The sequence below is a fragment of the Protopterus annectens genome, chromosome 3.part1, assembly GCF_019279795.1.
Source record: "Protopterus annectens isolate FY-2018-M chromosome 3.part1, PAN1.0, whole genome shotgun sequence".
NCBI classification, from domain to species: Eukaryota; Metazoa; Chordata; order Ceratodontiformes; family Protopteridae; genus Protopterus; species Protopterus annectens.
In genome coordinates this window covers 617,127,599-617,143,156 of record NC_056732.1, presented here as the reverse complement: position 1 = coordinate 617,143,156, position 15,558 = coordinate 617,127,599, and positions in this window count along the sequence as shown.

Below are 15,558 nucleotides of genomic sequence, written 5' to 3'. Positions count from 1 at the left end.
GGGCACTTGTTTGAGGCCAGCATTCCTCTTTGTGAGGTACTTCTGTGGCCTTTCCAGCTGCTGCAGATGTCTTGTGAGGTACATTCCAAAAGGGGCATTGTACCCTATAATGGGTCTAATGAGTGTCAAGTAGAGGGGAACAATGACCTCTTTTTTCCTGGATGAGACCCCTTTTATGATGAGGTGTGCCACGTAGAAGGACTTTCTGACTACTGTGGCGAAGTGACTATCAAAGGAGAGACTACTGTCCACCTGGGTCCTAAGGTCTCTTATCACACATTCGGTGTTAAGTAGATTGCTGCCTATGTGGTAGTTCATGGGTACAGAGTTTTTTACCAAAGGGGATGACACTGCACCTTTTTGGCATTGAGCTTGAGGCCATGGCTCTGACACCAGGCATCTGTCTCAGCGAGGCCCTTTTGTAGGATGTGTACATCATTTGGGGACTTGACTATGGCTCCTAGTTTGCAGTCATCTGTGAACTTCATTAGCCAGAGGCCTTCTGTGTTAGCCTGTACTTCAGAGAAGTAGATACCAAACAGGAGAGGTCCCAGGATGGAACCCTGTGGTACTCCACTTGTCACTGCTTTGAGGTCAGATTTGGAGTTGGCAACCTTTACAGTGTGGGTTCTGTCAGTGAGCCAGTTGGCAACCCATCTTGTGACATAGGGATTTATACCTAGTTTAGTGAGTTTAGCTATAATTCCAGAATGGGGGATGGTGTTGAAAGCCTTGGCGAGGTCAAGATAGGCTGTGTGAACCACCTTACCCTCATCTACGGCTTTGGTGACTGCCTCAAAGAAGTCAATCAGGTTCAGGAGGCATGATCTGCCTTTCACAAACCCAAACTGGGTGGGATCCAGAGTTTGGAGGTTACCACTGTCTTTGTTTATGAGTTCTATGATGATACGTTCCATGGCCTTGCAGACCAGGCTCGTCAGGCTAATAGGTCGATAGTTCCCGGGATCAGTGGTGGCTCCCACTTTGTAGAGTGGGATAACTGTTGCTGTACACCATTCAGTGGGCCCAAAGCCTGATGTGGGGCTATTACTGAACAGGGTGTTTAAGTGGAGAGCCAGTTCATTCTAAAGTTCCATGTAAAACGCAGCCTGGGATGTTGTCCGGTCCCACGGATGCTGTGTTTTTGGCTTTAGAGAGTGCAGCCTTTACCTGCATAGTTGTGATTACAGGGACTCTGCATTCTCCCTGTATAGATATGGGCCCTTTAGGGGGTGGGGGGAGTTAGCACTGAACCTATCTGCCAGGATGTTGGCAATATCAGTTGGTTCTGTAACTTTCGTGCCATTGTGCTGTAACTCAGAGCAGATCTGGGTGTTGCCATCGAGATTCTTGACATAGCTATAGAATGCTTTGTGGTTGTCCTTAGAATTAGTGGTGATTTTGTTTTCATAGCTAGCTTTGGAGGATTTTATAAGGGATCTCAGCTTCTTACTGAAGCTGACCAGGGAACTCCTCCACTCATGGGATTTTATTCTCTTTTGCAATAGTTTCTTCCTTCTGTTATACAGTTTGTTTATGGCAAGGGACCACCAGATTGGCTTCCTTTTTTTGGAGGATAGCATTTTGGTTGTGTTTGGGATAGCATAATCCATGCACTCGTGTAAGTGCTTATAGAGTGCATTTGTATAGGATTCAGCAGTTGTAACTGTATTGTCCATCTGCATGGGTGTCATGAAGTTCACCATTTCTGTCTTAAGAAGCATGAAGTTGGCTTTGGAGACATTTTTACTGTGCTTTCCTTAATGGGGGGTGGGGGCGGAATGTGGATATCAAGGGTGATTAGCTTATGGTCGGATCGGACCAACGAGGAGTTGACTTCAGGTGTGGAACACTGGTCACTCATGTTGGTAATGACTAGGTCTAGGATATTGTTGCCCCTGGTGGGGGTGTGGATAAGTTGATCCAGGGCATTGGAGTTTATGAATTCCAAAAAGCGTTGAGCTAAGGAGTTGGTACACGAGTAGTTTTCCCAGTTAATGGTGGGGTAGTTGAAGTCACCCATTATTAGGATGTTTGGTGAGTGGGAATCCTGGGGCATGGTGGGGGATCTGTAGCAAGCTACAATTTGGATTGCAGTTTTGCCCAGAGTTAGTTGCACTTGGATAACCTCAGATGCATTATGCTGAGCAACTAGCCTGGAGGTGTGGATATCCTTAATGAATATGGACATGCCTCTGCTTTTGGTGTTTCAGTCCAGGTTACATGGCTGAAAAGTGTGGTATGAGTTATAGCCTGGTAGTGCAGAAGTGCTCTCTAGAGCCTTGAACCAGGACTCAGTCACTGCACAGATATCAATGTTCTCCATTTTAAGGAGTGCCTCAAGTCAGTGCATTTTGAGATTTAGATTTGTAGCATTGAGTAGCACTACCCTCAGTTTTTGCTTGCCTGTTCTTGTTACGGTGGTGAATTTGTTATTTGAACCTTGCCTAAAAAAGGCACTATAGGGGCAGCAAGATCCTTAGCCAGTATCCAGAATCCCAGGGGCGACAGGTGCAGGCCATCTGTGGCAAAGCATCGTGTTCTGTCAACCATGTCATCCCAAGCAGATAGATACTGGATCCCCTTAGAATGACACCAGAAGCTTAGCCAATTGTTGAAGTCATACATTTTGTCCTTGTACTGCGGTATAATTCTGGAAGATGGCAGAATGCTACTCAGGGCTATGGTCATACCTGCCTGGGCTACAAGATCGGAGAGCTCTTCCTCGTCTCTTTTCATGTAGTCCAGGGAGGTATGTCTCAGGTCATTCACACCAACATGGACAATAGACAGAGTCATATATGTACTTGTTGTGGAGTGACCTGAGTGCGTGGGTTATGTTATGGATCCTGGCACCTGACAGGCAGCTGACAGTAACCTTCTCCTTGTTTAGCCTGGTGAGTGGGACATCAGTGTGCCTGACTATAGAGTCACCTATGACTAGTGTGTTGGGTATGTTGTTTTGCCTTATTGGCTGTGGTTGAGTGGCACACTGAGTCTGTAGGCTATGTGTCATTTGGGTTGTGTTGGGGGATAGAGGTTGCTTGCGTTTCTGCTTCGGAGGTCTCTGTTGCTTAGACAGATTATTATTGAGAGCCTCCGCGAATGTTTTTGTGTTACTATGTGTGGATTTTGGTGGTGTAGATTTAGTGAGACTATGTGATGAGTGTGGTGTGGTGCAAATGTTTACCTTCTCCTCGTTACTGTCAAGTTCAGTCTTGGTTGGAGAGAGCTTTACCTCCAGTTTGGCTAGATAAGTGCATCTCTCACAGGCTGTAGTGTTAGGTGGTAGGAGGAGAGGGTTGTCTGTGTACATGAGGCAATTTCTGCATTGCCTGAAGATGCCCAGATTCATCAGATAGACAGGAGAGAATACTGGGAGCTGACCCTTGGACATGCCTGAATAAAAAACTGTTTTAGGTTCATAGGTTGATACTAGGCTATCGGCCCTAAGGCCTATGCAAGCCTAGCCATAACAATTCCCTGGAAATTTCTTCCCACAATATTTACTTCTCTGGGCCCCTGTCTAGCAGGGCGACTGACATGATCCCCGGGGTGAATTTCCTATCTCCCATCCAGATAAGTGAGGAAAGTGAGTACAAGAGCTGTTTTTCTTTAAGCAAGTGAGAAAAGTAAGTACAAAAACTGTTTTCCTCTAGGTAATGAGGAAGGTTTAGTGCTATAGTAATTAGTAACTTATTTGGTGCTTACAAGTTCTGAACAAGCACTGAGCACGAATAAGCAAATTTAAGTGCTAAAACTAAGAATCTGTATCTGCACTAGATGAGTTACAGGACAGAAACAAGTGCAAATGCAGGCTTTCAAATCAGAAAGTTGAGAGAGATGAAAGAGATTGCCCAAATGGCCAATAACTACAATTTCTGGGCCAGAACCACTCCTTATGTGGTAGACAGGTTACCTACTGCTTACCGCTCCCACTGATAATCTAGAAGGCTTCCCTCCATCACAGAAAGGCTTGGGGGGCTCAGAAGCTTACATACAGTCCTGGATACAGCAAATCTGTATCTGGAACACTAGTTACAGGAAAGGTAGGAAACAGGCTTACAGTTTTTTTACAGAAAAGTAGCAAAAACAATAGTAAAAACAATTCACATGCAGTGCAAGCTAGCACACTTGAGTATATAGCAATATTAGACCAAACACAGTTTAAAAATGCAATTAAATTAAAAAGGACTAAAAGCAAGTGCAGAAAGAGTTTATTAGGTAGAATGTGGTAAAGCGATGGGACTGGGGGAGTGTCCCAGATCATATCTACAGTGGAGCGGGCAACTGCAAAAGCCACCAAATTTAAACTACAAGCCAAAAATAGGGGGGACAGTTTCAACAGAGATCTAAGCAACAACTAACAGTACAAACTCTAAAACCAAAAAATATATACTCAGCTCTGTATATTTGCAGATAGATTGGAAAGCAGAATCTCAGAACAGGGAGACAACAGTTTCAACAGAGATCTAAGCAACAATTAACAAACTCTAAAACCAAAAAGATATATACTCAGCTCTGTATGGTTTGCAGATAGATTGGAAAGCAGTCTCTCAGGTCACAGGTTCCAGCAATTAAATGCAGGCTGTAACTAACAGGTCTAATTTTATTCAAGTGACCTTTGAGTTAGATAACACATAAGCTGTAAAATCAGTTATACCAACTGAAGACATGGCAGAAAATAGGGGGGGGGGGGCAGTTTCAACAGAGATCTAAGCAACAACTAACAGTACAAACTCTAAAACCAAAAAATATACTCAGCTCTGTATATTTGCAGATAGATTGGAAAGCAGTCTCTCAGAACAGGGAGACAACAGTTTCAACAGAGATCTAAGCAACAATTAACAAACTCTAAAACCAAAAAAATATAGTCAGCTCTGTATATTTGCAGATATATTGGAAAGCAGTCTCTCAGAACACAGGTTCCAGCAATTAAATGCAGGCTGTTACTAACGGATCTAATTTTATGCAAGTGATCCTTGAGTTAGATAACACACAAGCTGTAAAAATCAGTTATACCAACTGAAGACATGGCAGAAAATAGGGAGGTTGGGTGGGACAAAACAGTTTCAACAGAGATCTAAGCAACAGCTAACAGTACAAACTCTAAAACCAAAAAATATACTCAGCTCTGTATATTTGCAGATAGATTGGAAAGCAGTCTCTCAGAACAGGGAGACAACAGTTTCAACAGAGATCTAAGCAACAATTAACAAACTCTAGAACCAAAATAAATATATGCAGCTCTGTATATTTGCAGATAGATTTGGAAAGCCGTCTCTCAGAACACAGGTTCCAGCAATTAAATGTAGGCTGTTACTAACAGGTCTAATTTTATGCAAGTAATCCCTGAGTTAGATAACACACAAGCTGTAAAAAACAGATATACCAACTGAAGACACGGCAGAAAATGGTGGGGGGGGGGGGCAGTTTCAGCAGAGATCTAAGCAACAACTAACAGTGCAAACTCTAAAACCAAAAAAATATACTCAGCTCTGTATATTTGCAGATAGATTGGAAAGCAGTCTCTCAGAACAGGGAGTCAACAGTTGCAACAAAGATCTAAGCAACAATTAACAAACTCTAAAACCAACAATAGTATACTCAGCTCTGTATATTTGCATACATATACAGATATATCTGTATATAGTAATATGTATATATATATATATATATATATATGTGTGTGTGTGTGTGTGTGTGTGTGTGTGTGTGTGTGTGTGTGTGTGTGTGTGTGTGTGTGACTGTAAATATACACATGTATATAGCTAGGATATGATACAGCAATTACGAATTACATATGTTCACCGGCCGTGCATATGGGGGTGAGGGGTCCAATAAACAAATGTGTAACACATAGCATCAACCCCCCTCCCAGCTAGGCCGGTGAGACATACAGACACACAATAAAAGTAAACACACCACTGCTTCCCAGACCACCGGCAGGATACTACCAGTGGGAGAGACCTGCCAGGTCTAATCTTGAAACAAAGACATCAATGTCCCTTGTGGGACACCCAAAAATTACTGATCATTGAAGTCAGTCCCTGTAATGATTCATCAAACCAGGCTGTAGATGTATATGGTCCAGTAGGTTGTGCAAGCCTAATAACCCATGGGTTGACACAACGTACGACATGTGTCCCGACATGCGGAGAGTGGGCAGTGTGTAGTGGTGTGTTTATACCCCACCTGCACCCACAGTAAGGATGAGTGCTGTAGAGGAGGGGCAGGTGGTGGAACTATGGGTATGCAATTATGGGCCTAGGCATGCAGGTGTTGGCTGGCGTAGTCGTATTAGGACCACCCCGGGAATGTAAGTAATATTCCAAAATGGGCATTGCTTACACCCATACCTCTCAACCCCTAAGAGCAAATCCACTGGGCAGGACAAACCATTGGGGGAACAAATAGGGACCATACCTCTCAACTGTCCCTTATTTCCAGGGACGTCCCTGATTTTGACTCAGATTCTAACTCTGTACCACTTAATCCCTCCTAAAACTAGTGACTTTTGGAGGAAAGGTGGTGAATTACATGTAATGAATAATGACAACAATTAAGAGTTATAAACATAATTTACCTCAGAAAATGTGTATTAATTCATATACTGAGTATATTCTGAGTAATTCATATATTCTGAGTCTGTCAGTGTGTCAGGTTAATAGCATTAATATTTTAAATGTGTCCATCATATTGTCATGACTTGTCCCTGATTCAGTTGATATTTGTCCCCAATCGTTTGAGAGGTCTGATAGGGACAGAAAGCACATATTCCACTTACAACCTTAGAAAGATGATAGATAATAGGTATGCAGTAGCATGACTCGGCTGAAGGATGTGGGTTACAAAACCCAATTACTGGTTTGTATTGAATAGTGTCAGTTCCCATGTATTAGCCAGACAGGTGAAGATTGTAAGAGGAACACACCAATAGTATGAATCAATCTCTGGACAGGCCGCAGATTCCGTATAGTCGAACGGCATGCTTTCGCCTAATGAGCAGCCATTCCCGATACTGTAGGCATGTAATCCAATGTAATAGGCATCACAAGGTAATATCGTAGTCCTCACTCCCACCCAGGGGTGTGAGTGTCAGATGCAAACACCAAATGCAGTGCATTTGCAAGTGCGGGAGCAAGCAGGTGTAAGCCTGTTTGGCCGCCGGTATGTGAGTATCACACTGGGGAAGCAATGTAGAGGCTAACTGAGTGTAAGAAACTGTAACAAGAGGTTAGCATTGCTTAGCTCCGTGCAAACCCATACACACCCGCTCACAACTGCTTTAATGTGCCTTAATCACTCCATATCCAACGGCCTTGTTCTGCCCAGCAACAAAATAAACAGCCTCTGCAAGGCTCGAAACCAGGACCCTGCACACCACAGCCAATGTCATTTACCACTAAGCCATGGCAGATATACACACATTGGATGTTATCACAAACAAATCATCCAGCACAGTCATTCAACAGTATAGGAAATGTATTCCATCATGTAGATGTATGTATGTGTGTTTATGTCCAGATATAGATACATATATATATATATATATATATATATATATATATATATATATATATATATATATATATATATATATATATATATATATATATATCAAGAACATCCCATGTGACAACAAAGCATTAAAAAGGAATGAAAAGGGAAATACCAGCAATGCCTGTATTATGTAGTGGTGGTGTCCTATGTAATATCAAGACTCCCTCAGACAGACATGTGTCATTAATACACGCAAACGTGTACATTGGCCAAATACATCACTCTGTGCATTTTATTTACATTAACACAACAGTTCCTGTCCAATCATTATGTGAGAACAGTACTCTTGCAAGGTGCTGTGTGCGACATCATCATCATCGTGAAAAATGTAAATGGGTTATCCATAGAGGGACCGGTAGTGTCGTGTGTACAATGGGGTCATCTGCATCATGTGTACCTGGAACCTTTAGGAGTCATGTGCATACCAGGATCATGTGCTTGAGAGACGGGGGTGAGGACAACTGGAGTATGTTGTGATGCAAATTTAAAAAGGTACATGTGTCCAGTGGACACGTGTGAAATGGACAGCTATGTATGGGGAAAATGTTGTTCTCGGAACAGATTAGTCTTTTGTCTCCATAGGGTGAGAGTGGGATGTGGGGAAAGGAGAGTAGGTATGCTCATGGATGATAGGTTGGGTAGGATGACAGACAAGACAGCATACAGGATTGGTATATGACACATGTGGGTGGATACACCTTGGATGGGGAGGCATGTTCAGAAGTCACAAGCCCATGAGCCCCCAGATGGAAACAGTGGGACGGAGGTCCCCAGCCATGGGCAGCCACACACACTTCATGTTTACTGGAAGAGTGCCAGCAATGTGCTCTTTTAGAGCTAGGCAGTACACTCATTCAAGCATGTGCGAGGTCTGTGGCTTGTAAACATCTCACCTCAGCATGTACTGGCTATTGTGGTACTAAGGCTAATGTCCAGACAGCACACAGCATGCATGGCTTGCAATTGTTGACATGAGGTATATGTAGGATCTGTGGGCACACATGGCTGTACATGTCATGAACATATCACCACTGCACCAAAACAGCCGCAAAGGTGGCTGTGCTGGGGGCTGTGTAGGAGGGGCAGGCTCACCCTCTAAATATGACACTCTGCCCTCGAGCTGGTGTATCTGGCCTCAAAACCCCTTATTGAGCCCCCTACACACCACGTCCAGAACTGTACGACAGTGGACAAGTTCCTGTCTGGACCTGCTCCCAGTGGGGACAAGCCCCATCCTCAGTGGCAGTTCCACCAGAAGGTGGTGCAGAGCCAACAGAGGTGGAGGTCCAAGGCTGGGCCCCAGATGTGCTGGTGCCCAGTGCCATGGCCAGCTGAAATGGGAGAGGAGGTTCTGCCGGGACCTCCAAACCCATACAGCCTATGGTGTTGCAGTTTTAACACAGATATGGGTTAGTAATAGTCAACAGCATTCAAGATTACTTATAACAGCATGCATAGATATGACCATCAACCCAACACAGCAAATAGTATACATTTTCAGAGGGAGCACAACACATGCATATATACTGCATGACATCTGTACAAAGTGTAGAAGACTTGTGACTGCAGCTATGAACAGTGGCTCATTATTGGCATGTCACTGTGAGAACCTCAGACAGTGACTGTCATACCACTGTTTCATGTGACATATGTCCAATCAGGGATGCGATGGCAGTAACTCTCATCACTATCACCATGTACTGACTGCAATCCTCACACTATGCTTCTGCAGTTACAGATGCGTGTTTAGTGAGTAACACAGGAAACAAATGGTTCCACACATGGACCAGTCCACAGACGGCCCTACAAATGGGGGTTCCCTCACAAACACTGTCTTGTCAGTTTTAAAACATGCAGAATAGCCATTACCACACATAACTTGTTGAACTGGCAGTAGTCTCAATGAAGCATAGCTACACTTACATGCTGTAGTCATGTCTGGCACATCACCCTCCTGTCTTTAGGCTATTTTCCACTGTGTATGTTGTTTGAGGTATATCCAGATATCATCTGAGATGCCGTTTACCAAATACCAGATCCAGGTTCCACTCACAGTGACTGTCATGGGCAAACACCAACATGATGTTCCTAAATATTGTACTGTGTTTCCATGTGATTGGCTATAGGAACATCACCACAGCTGTTCCACATGCAATCAGTTAGAGGAGGACTGCCATAGGTGAAGAGGCCATCACCTGATCATGACCATCACTTACAAAATACAAGCTGCTGCTGAGCAGGTGTACAACTCCACATCCACCAGAGAGTGTGTGGGAGGGACAGACAGAGGCAAAGAACATCAGAGAAGGGCTTGGAGACTAAAACCTAAGCATCATCTGTCACACACCTACCAGTACAGGGGTTCAAACCCCTGATTGACTAGCCATTACTATTACAAGCATATGCAGTTACTCCATGTGTCACAAAGCTAACATGTCGGTGTGCTGTAAGAACATATTTGTGTGCTGGTGAGCGACATCTGCAACAGAGATATAGTAATCATACATTAGGTGTAGCACACATGGCTGTCCACATGAACCGATGTCATTGTCAACACAACCACACTCTCTACAGGACTCAGACACATTGCCACACTTTGCCACACCCACAAATACACTTCCTAACTACTTAGTCTGCCACACTGCAGTAATGCACAGGTACTACATGCACCACAGGGGATATCTGGAGGTTCTATGGGCTAGGGCATGTGAACGTGTCTGACATCAGTCAGTATGCCAATGTGAGTTATACTGGGTGTGACTGTGGTTGGGAGCATCATACCCCACATGCAGACACAAGGTGCCAGTACTGATATGCATGTGTGCATTGCTTCATGGGTGTGTAGTGGTTGGCTGTGCAAGATGGCTGTACAAGGCTGGGTGAGGGGTAATCCTTGGCATCATGCCACCTGACAATGGTGTGCAGTGTGGTTCAGGGGTGTAGTGTCTGCAGTGTCCCACACAGATGGGTATTGTATGCTTTGCAATGCATGTCATGTCTGTGTTTGATAGTCCTTGACATGGACATTGCCTGGGATGTGCACGTCCCACAATAATGTACAGTGACATGTACAACTGTACCTGGTTTGGCTGTCACATGTTGTGTACACAGACTTTTGTTTGTGTCTTTTGGCTTTTCCCGGTTAGGGGTTGCCACAGCAGAACTCCGGTCTGCTAATGATTGGCAGTTGATTTTTATGTACTGGCTTGCCAGGCCTGACAAACAACCTTCAACGAAGGTATGCCCATTCACGCATGTCTCCACGCAGAAGACGCTCTAGCTGAGAATTAAACCAGACAGCGTGTTGTGTACACAGACTGTTATCCTCAAATATGCCAGTACTGGCCTGGTGTGGCAGGACCTGCTTATAGACAGCAGCATTGATAGCATGATACAGGTATTCCCTGGTGTCAGTGGCATCTGTCCATACAGGGCATGTGTGTAAGGCATTCTATGGCCTTTGTGGATCACATTTGATGGCACCACATATGTTGCAGGCATCCAGTGGGGAACATAGTGAAGGCACATTGTCCGCAATTATGTGCCTATTGTCCTGCTGGACAGGGTGCCATGCCCTCTGCAATCACACCATGCCTACTATCTGTCATCACTGTGCAGGGTACTAGCAACATAGCGGGGTATTCTAGGCAAGTGTGTTTGTGTATGACACATGGGTTCAGAACTTATTCCGGGTAATAGTAGGGCTGCATACTTTTTTCACCAGGCCTTTTGCCAGATGTAGGGGTATGGCTTGCCAACATAGTCCCTTGGCTGATTGACATCTGTACTCCTTGTGAGGTGGACATTGTGAGATATAATACAGACACCATATAGGAAAACTACAAAATCCGCTCCTCGACATGTCCAATGGTTAGACACTCACAGGCTCTGACTGTCAAACATGCACACACCTGCCATGTCTTGGAATAGAACCCCTACTTAACTAGTTTATCAAACTACAGCATTACACAGTTACAGCATGTGCTACAGAGATTACATGGTTACAACACTCCCAGAGGTGTATTTCTAGGCGGGTGACATCAGCAGGATTGCCAAAGGTGGCTATGGGAATTGTAAAGAGTGTGCATACTCTAAAAAGCATTGTTTCTTTCTCAGGCAGACAGACACACACACAGTTGGCCTGTCTTGGAATAGAACCCCTACCTAACTAGTTTATCACACTACAGCATGCGCTACGGAGAATACTGGGTTACAACAGTCCCAGAGGTGTATTTCTAGGTGGGTGACATCAGCAGGATTGCCAAAGGTGAGTATATGAATTGTAAAGAGTGCATACTCTAAAAAGCATTGTTTCTTTCTCAGGCAGACAGACACACAGTTGGCTTGTCTGGGATTAGAACACCTACCAAACTAGTTTATCACACTACAGAATTACGCAGTTACAGCGCGAGCCATGGAGATTACTGGATTACAGCACTCCCAGAGGTGTATTCATAGGTGGGTGACATCAGCAGGATTGCCAAAGAAGGGCATATCAGGTGTACTGCAAGTTGTACATGTCTGTTACCTGCATGTACCCGCTGTTTACTGTCACAAAAACATATTTACACCTGCTTACAACTGTCTTATTCAGTCCTAATTGACAGAATCAACAAGGCTTTCAGGTCTTGAACCATAGACCATGAGGTCACTGGACCTACCACTAAGCCATCTGGGTTGTATACATGGTGCATGGATTTTATAATGCGCATCTTACTACAGGTATTCCACAGTACTGAAAACAAATGAGACAGTCACTTTGTCTACATATGTATATGTACAGTACCCTTGAATGTACTGTACTCTGTGAAACAGCTAAGACAAGTCTACATCTGTACAACTGTCATAACTATATATATATATATATATATATATATATATATATATAGATATATATATATATATATATACACACCTACGGGATTTGTACACACACACATATATATATATATATATATATATATATATATATATATATATATATACACAGACACACACATATATATATATATATATATATATATATACACACACGTCTGAGCACCCTTTGTGACACAGAAGACTTCCAAAGGAACTGACGTGTACACAAAACAGAGGCATCTCTTGTGTTATAACATTTAAATCTTAATCAGTTCACCAGAGAAGGGATGGTTGTTGTGTATGTGGAGTTTGGGGTGGGGAATGATTTAGTAGCACAGGGCTGTTTGGGATGCACTCCTATTCTAACCATAGAAGGCCACAGTGTGCATGCTCATACACTTACATGTACAGAACACGTTGTAATGGACTCCTATTGTAAACGCACAGGTTTACAGCTATGTACATCTTACCTGTCAGTATATATGCACATCATACTGGTTTACTACCTGATACCTGTATGTGGCCTGTAAATGATATATCTGTGTCTGTGCTGTGTGATACACATGCATACATGTACATGAAGTACTGACATATATATGTTAAGTATACATAATCATGCATGTGTGGACATGACAGACAATAGGTTAACTGGGACACACAGGCGGATGTTACCTACAGCATGTGTCACACACCTTTGCTGCCCTGAAAGGCATACATTGATAGCAGGTTGTGGACAGTGGCATTATACTTGGAACAGTGGCATGTGCAAGCATAATGTGTGAGCCACACTGTGTAATGGTACTGAGGTGCAGGTGTCAAGATGACCTCTCCCAGCTGTGTTAGTAGTTGACATTATTAGCAGGACTACTACCCTAAGTATATCTCACATTGGTTATATACACAATTTCTGCTGCTGTCCATCACCTTACATGTGGCATTTGCTACCAAGCACATTACTACCACTTGCAGTGATGTCATGGTACGAGTGGCAACTGCTAGCCCAAAACAATGAGCCAATGTCCTGCTGTTATTATGAGGTTGTCCAGTGTCTGTCATTCCAGGCTGTCATGACTGAACGACAAGCCTTCAACACAGAGCACATGCATCCATGTTTCATGTGAGTGTGGAAAATACCTAGGTCTCATTTACCCATATAGTCGCATTCCAAGGCAAATGTCCTACACACAGAAGTAACACCCTGACACCTACAAGACAATTGCATTGGATGCTTATGGTAACCAGTGCTAGATGTGTGGCTTTAGTAATCCATTTGCTCAATGTAGAACCTACAATGGGGAATACTGACATCTGTGCAGTGAGGAACACCTGGCTGAAGACTCTGTAATGCACAATTGCACTACCACCATATAACTCAGATCCAGACATGTGGGCCATAACAGTGGTATTCCAGGTGGTGGTGTCCACATATTCATAAAGGCTACTCACTTGTAAAGACCACTACTCTGACATAACTCATCACAGTTGAGTCAGGTACAGGTTACAGTGGCAAACGCTGCATTCTAGGTTGTATCCTCATATACATCCACCACCTTGTCCCCAGACTACCAACACACATCCATATGTGGTATGACATAGTATGGTAGACCACCAGATAACCTTCAATTGGTGGACTGTACCTAGGCCTACATCAACTGTGCAAAGTACCCATGTACAGACACAGCTGCATAATGTTTTATGCAATGAAATAATACCACTGTTTGTAACCAGCTCAGTTGTACACATACCAGGGTCCCTCAGATGTTGTCAGCATTAACACAGTCGACTGTTGCTGTACACCAGTAAACAACACCCTCGTGGTTGGATATGACCTAAATGTACCTGCCCTGGATATGTACATCCCACACTCATACAACATAAATGACATTACCATAGCTTTCATTATCTTTTCTACATACAGGTGGCTACAGTCATTACACACATGCACATGGCAGATAGCGTGCTAACAGTACATAAGGTTTGATATCTATGTTAACAGAGGTAACATTCCCTCTCTACTGGTCACCCATGACACCTATCATATCATACAACAACCCATGTGGCATGTATGTCAATAGACATGTATACCTAATGCAATGCCTACAAACATACCCAAATAACACGATCATAGGACCTACACAATGCCTGTATTGACAGACTCAGGGAAATCCAGCTCTGCTCTGTATGTTCCTGAGCAGTCACAGGTGATATGTTCATGACATGTACAGCCATGTATGCCCACAGATCCTACATATACCCCATGTCAACAATTGCAAGCCGTGCATGCTGTGTGCTGTCTGGACATTAGCCTTAGTACCACAATAGCCAGTATGTGCTGAGGTGAGATGTTTACAAGCCACAGACCTTGCACATGCTTGAATGAGTGTACTTGCCTAGCTCTAAAAGAGCACAATGCTGGCACTCTTCCAGTAAACATGAAGTGTGTATGACAAATATGACATGCTCAATGTTGACCATTACAGTGCCCTGGCTTCACCATGGCACTGTCTAGTAGCAGTTTGTCGGAGCATGACATGGAATAATGCTGTGTGTGTCTTGCTGATATGTGCTGTTGTCATATATGTACACTTGGCTATTCTGTGAAGGTGGTTGTGTCCTACCAGTACATGAATACAACATCCATTATGATGTAATGCTCAACTATGTTTCACACATGGCGTGGGGAAGGAGTGGAATGTATCCTCTTGACCTGCTAGTGCACTTACTGATGTAGACCGCATATGTGTACATGTATTGATGTTTGTTTATATTCCATGTGTGTGCAGTGTCTGATGTTTGAAGGTGACTGTTGTCTTAGTACATCATGCTGTTGCAATACAGCCTCAACATTGCCAACTGTATATTGTGATATGCTCAAAGGCTCAAAGTACAGTAAGCTGTACATGAGGTATGGACAGATGTTAGGACATGACTACTAAGTGGTGGGGCTACTTCGCAGAAGTATGATTACTGAAGACAGCTCACTGGTGTGTTACACCCATTCCTACAATAACCTGTGTAACTGCTAAGGTCTGGTTTTGTTAATTGAAGTGGAAGACAGACAATGTAGAATGCAATAAGGGTGACACTGAAGGCAAACCTCTTGACACCTGTAACAGTAATACCGCCCCTGTGCAT